Raw genomic sequence first — 5799 nt, forward strand, 5'->3', positions numbered from 1 at the left:
GCACTTCATGTCCCTGTGTCACAGTTTGGTAATTCCTGTGATATTTCAGACTTTTTCATAATGCCATTGCATACTTGATAGACTACAGTATAGTGTCAACATAACTTTCACACGCACTGGGAAATCAACAAATTTGTGTGACTCACTTTATTGCAATATTTGCTCTTATCACCATAGTCTCGAACCAAGCCTGCAATATCTCTGAAATATGATTGTATACATTTTTTGCAAATATCATTCTAAATAGCTCTTGAATACCCCACTGATTGGATATACCAGAGTTTATTTAATTGTTTCCCTGCTTTTGGATAATTATATTGTTGTTTCCTTTAAAAAAAAAAACTATTTCAAATAATGCTGAGATGAACAGTTCTGTGCACAAAGCTTTTTTGGCATTTCCAATGATTTTCAGAGGAGAGATTTTAAAGGCTTTGATATAATTTGCTAAATTACCTCCTGAAAGTAATTTATATTCCCACAGTACTGTCTGAGAGCGTTCATCTCACGGTGCCCTCACTAGAGCTGAGTGTTATCACTTTAATGGAAATCTTTGCAAAATGTATAAGCAAAAAGGGGATCTGGTTTCAATTTGCAATTCTGAGCTATCTGTGGAAGGCACCCACTTTCCACATGATTATTACCAAGCAATCAGTTGCTACTGAGTCCATTCTGACTCATGGACCATGTATGTCAGAGCAGAACTGTGCTCTGTAGGGTTTTTAATGGGTGAGTTTTCAGAAGCACATTGCCAGGCTTTTTTTATGAGGCGCTTCTGGGTAGATTAGAACCTGCAAGCTTTTGGTTAGCAGTCCAGCACGTTAACTGTTTGCACTACCCAGGTACCCCTAACAGGCTACAGCTAAGACTGTTATCTTTTGCCCACTGAACTGCTGGCATTCAGGGTTTGTTTTTAATTCTGAAAAGGAACAAACAAAACCCCATATTGAAGACGATAACATTCTCCCCAGTTTCAGCTCCTCTGAAGGCCTCTCACTCAGCTCCAACTCATGGCGACCCCATGTGTTACAGAGTAGAACTGCCCCCGAGGGTTTTCTGGGTTATAATCTTTCTGGAAGCAGATCACCAGGCCTTTCTTCTGCAGAGCTGCCGGGTGATTAACAGCAAGGCAAACCGTTTGCACCACCAAGGGATTTTGGAAGTCCTCTTAGGAGAGACTATTTGAAACCACGGCTTGAGAAGGCTGACTGGGAAAGGCAGGCGTGCTGAGAACGTTTCTGGCACTAGGTTGCGTGGGTCGTCTGCCAGAACAGGCAATGGCTGGGATGAAATTTGTTAGCCTGAGTCCTATCTCAGCTCTGCTCCTTACCTGCAGGTATTGCAGGCACAGCCCTTCCCTTCAGGTTTTCAAACTAGCTGGTCTCTGGGGTCCCTTTGTCACCACCCAACCAACAAAATCTGCTGCTGTTGAGTCGATTCTAACTTGTGACAACCCCATAGGACAGAGTAGAACTGCTCTGTAAGGTTTCCAAGGCTGTAGAGCTTTACAGAGGCAGATTGCCACATCTTTCTCCCGCAGAGGAGCTGGTGGGTTGAAAACACCGACCTTCCAAATAGCAGATGAGCGCTTAAACCACTGCAACACCAGGGCTCCTGTGCCACTATCCAGTGGTGTAGTATCTTTGCTTTTCCAGGCATTATAGTGGCTGGCTGCACTCATGGAATAAATAATAAAATCACTCACTGCCATCAAGTCAAATCCGACTCATAGCGACCCCTCCTTGGGTTTCTGAGGTGGTACCACTACAGAAGTAGATTGCCCAATCTTCTTTCCGAGGAGTGGCTGGTGGATTTGAACCGCCAGCCTTCTGGTTAGCAGTCAAATGCCTTAGGCACTACACCACCAGAGCTCCTAATAATATCGTGCACAATATACACAGAATATATACAGAACTTCCGTAGTGATACCACCTCAGAAACCCAAGGAGAGGTCGCTATGAGTCGGGTCTGACTCGACTGCACATAACAACAGCAACAACAACATACACAGAACTTACGATGTGACAAGCACATACAGGAAGCCCCCCAATTTACAGCACATTCAACTTATGATGAACCGTACTTACAATTGTCCATTTTTTAATGATTTGTGTATTTTTTGTGTATATATGTATATATTAAAATATATCTGTAAGTTTATGTGTAATGTTTCCAACCCCTAAAGAATTTACAAAGATACTGGTAATACAAGGCAACAATAATGAAAACTTAAAAAAAGAAAAAGAGGTATTCAACTTAGGTCAGAATCAACGTATGATGGAGTCATCAGAACAGAGCACTGTTACAAGATAGAAGCTACCTGTATAAGGAAACAGATGCTTAGATAGGTTAAGTGACTTGCTAGTAAATGGCAGGGTGGCGATTTGAACACAAGTTTCCTGACTCCAAAGACTTTGATCTTAAAGTGTGCTTGATCATCAGGACTGAGAATAGTTAATGGTCTTTATAGCACCTACTTTATAAGGTTGCCAAGGAGCTCTGGTGGCATAGTGGTTAAAGCACTCAGCTGCTAACCCAAAGGTTAGTGATTCAAACCCCCCAGCTGCTTCACTGAAGAAAAAACAGGTCATCTGCTTCCATAAAGATTTGTACCCTTGGAAATGCTATGGGGCAGTTTTGCCCTGTCCTATATAGGAGTCAGAACTGACTTGATGGCAGTGGCTTTTTTTCATAGGGTTGTTGGGTCAATTAAATGAACAAAATAAATTAGTTGAGTGCTTGGCATATATTGATAATTCCATAATGTTGTTGTTGTTATGTGCTGTCGAGTCGGACCTGACTCATAGCGACCCCTCCTTGGGTTTCTGAGGAAGTATCACTATGGAAGTAGGATTGCCCAATCTTCCTTCCGAGGAGTGGCTGGTGGGTTTGAACCACCAGCCTTCTGGTTAGCAGTCAAGTGCCTTAGCCACTATGCTACCAGAGCTCCCAATTCCATAATAGTATGGTTATTCTGATTAGCTCGGGGTTTCATATCTGGTGTTGATGGGCTTCCAGCAACCCTGAAATTAAATGCAAAATCAAAAATGAATGTGTGAATCCTTAAATAACCAAAATAACAATAATCTATGAGTGGATGCATTGATGACAGACAAGCTGAACAGTGGTGGGAAGGCAAATGGAAATACACCCACAGATGCATAGGTTTGAAGGAGGGTATTTCCACATAAGCATTTACTTGTGCTGCAAATACATCCATGAATATAGTAGAGCATATAGGGGGCAAAGTTATGTCAACTTCTTAGCTATAACCAAATACCTTAAAGGAAATTAGTTGCTGGGCCTAGGAGCTCAGGACCAGAGTCTTGGGGGATATCAAAGTTGATTGGCATAATATAGTCCACAAAGACAGTGTTCTACATCCTGCTTTGGAGAATAGTGACTGGAGTCTTAAAAGCTTGTGAGTGGCCATGTAAGGTGCAACTACAGGTCTCTCCCTGTCCAGAGCAAAGAAGAAGGAAGAAAATCAAAGATTCATGGAAACAAATTAGTCCAAAGAACTAATGGATCACGTGAACCCCAGCCTCCAGGACCCTGTGACCAGAAGAACTAGATGATGCCAGCTACCACTGCCCCAACCACTCTGTATGGGCTCACAATAGAAGGCTGTGGATAGAGTGTGAGAAAAATGTGGAAGAAAACTCAAAATCAGAAAAAAAGACCAGGTTTAGTGATCTGATGGAGACTGGTGGAAACTCTGAGACGATGCCTTTTGTCACCCCTCAAGCCTGGAACTGAACCCACTCCTGTGCCTCAACTTTCAGCCAAACAACAGACAGGCCTATAAGGTGAACAATTACAGCAGGTAAATACACACTTCTTAGAACCAACAACCTATGAAATCAAAAGAGCAGCATCTGCCCAGGGATAACACTCAGAAGGCAGGAAGGGATAGGAATGAAAGACCAATGGAAATAGTAAATACAGGAAGGAGGGAGGAAGAGTTCTGTTGCACTGTGGGGACTGCAATCAATGTCATGAAACAATATGCATGAGTTGTTGAGTGGAAAACCAATTTCTCTGTCAACTTTCACCCAAGTCACAATAAAAAGTGGAAAAAAAAATGTGTGTGTTTGTGGGATGTGGGTGTGTCTGTGTATTTTTCTGAAGAAAGAAAGGGATGGTTGCTTTAATCCCAGCATAGCTGCTGGGAGTTTTTGCTTCAGGAACTTTTGAGTTTATGTTAATAGTGGTAGAATAATTTGGAATAGGCTAGTGAGAATGGTTGCACAGCACAGTGTAATCAGTGCATGGAACTATACAGGCAGTAGTCGTTGAATTGGCGAATGTTTTGTTGTATACACTTTGGCCAAAAAAAAAAAAAAAAAGTGGCAAACTAGAAAGAGAGAGCTGTGCTAAGTAAGCAGGTTTCAGGCCAAGCTTCCTATCACTGGTAAGAGCCGCTTGGCATTTACATTTGTTTGGAATCAGCCCTTCCTTCACTCCCAGCAGCTGCCTGCTCAGTGCTGGCTATCAGTCAATCACAGTGCATCCCAGTCTTTGAACTGGGGCCATTTGATTTAGAATTTGCTCTCCCGACCCTCTTCTATAAGGCAAAGGGAACCAGGTCAAACAAACCAAATCCCCTGCCCTCGAGTTGATTCCAACTCACAACGATCCTACAGGACAGAGCAGAACTCCTCCATAGGGTTTCCAAGGCTGTAAACCTTAATGGAAGTGGACTGCCTCATCTTTCTCCTGTGGCAAAAGGAACGAGCTCTTGCATATTGAGTTAGCCATTGGCCTGTCCCTGCTAGACTTCAGTGTAGGGTAAACTTTACCCAGAGAATTTGGTCTTTGTCCTTGGTTCCTGAGAGACATCCTCTGAAACCTTGTTATTTCCTCAGTGAGTGAAGTGTCTTTGTTAAGGCTTCCAGGTCACACCTGAGGGTTTATGATAATGAGGTGACTCCAGTAGAGACTGATTAGGCCAGGAAGACCTCAAGGAGGAAGAGGCATGATTCAATGAAACATGCCTACGTAATGATGCCCCAATAAAGGCTCTGGATATGGAAGCACCATGAGCTTCCTGGTTGGTAAAAGACACTGATGCATTTGGGAGAGTTGGTGTTGTGTGCTATTGAGTCAATTCTAACTCACAGAGATCTTATAGGATAGAGTCGAACTACTCCGTAGGGTTTCCTTAGAAGCAAGGTTGGCGAGACTTCATCTCACTTCCTTTGGACAAGTTCTCAGGAGGGCCTAGTCCCTGGAGAAGGACATCATGCTTGGTAAAGTAGAGGATCAGCAAAAACGCTGAAGAACTTCAGTGAGATGGACTGACACAGTGGCCACAAAATGGGCTCAAACACAACAATCGTAAAGATAGTGCAGGACCAGGCAATGTTTTGTTCTATTTTACACAGGGTCACTATGAGTCAAAGTCAACTCAATGGCACCTGACAACAAGAACCTTCACAGGATCAGATCACCAGGTCTTTTCTCCCACAGAACACCTGGTAGGTTCAAACCATGGACCGTTTGGTCAGCAGCCGAGTGCTTAATCATTGCACCACCAAGGCTCCTGGTAGGTAGTGGACCCATCCAGAGGAAGCTCTGTGTTGAGAATCCTCCCAAACCTTCCCCTATGCTTCCCTTCATCTGTATCCCTTTTGCTATAATCAGTCTATTGTCATAAGTATAGCGCTTTCTGTGAGTTCTGTGAGTAGTTCTAGTGAATTACAGAACCAAGCAATCTACTTCCATAGAGATACCACCTTGGAAACAGCAGGAGGGGTCGCAATGAGTCGAATCAACTTGATGGAGTGAGTTTGTTTTTTT

Source organism: Orycteropus afer, unplaced genomic scaffold (assembly GCF_000298275.1).
Source record: "Orycteropus afer afer isolate SDZICR_OR568_19922 unplaced genomic scaffold, OryAfe1.0 scaffold00281, whole genome shotgun sequence".
NCBI lineage: Eukaryota > Metazoa > Chordata > Mammalia > Tubulidentata > Orycteropodidae > Orycteropus > Orycteropus afer.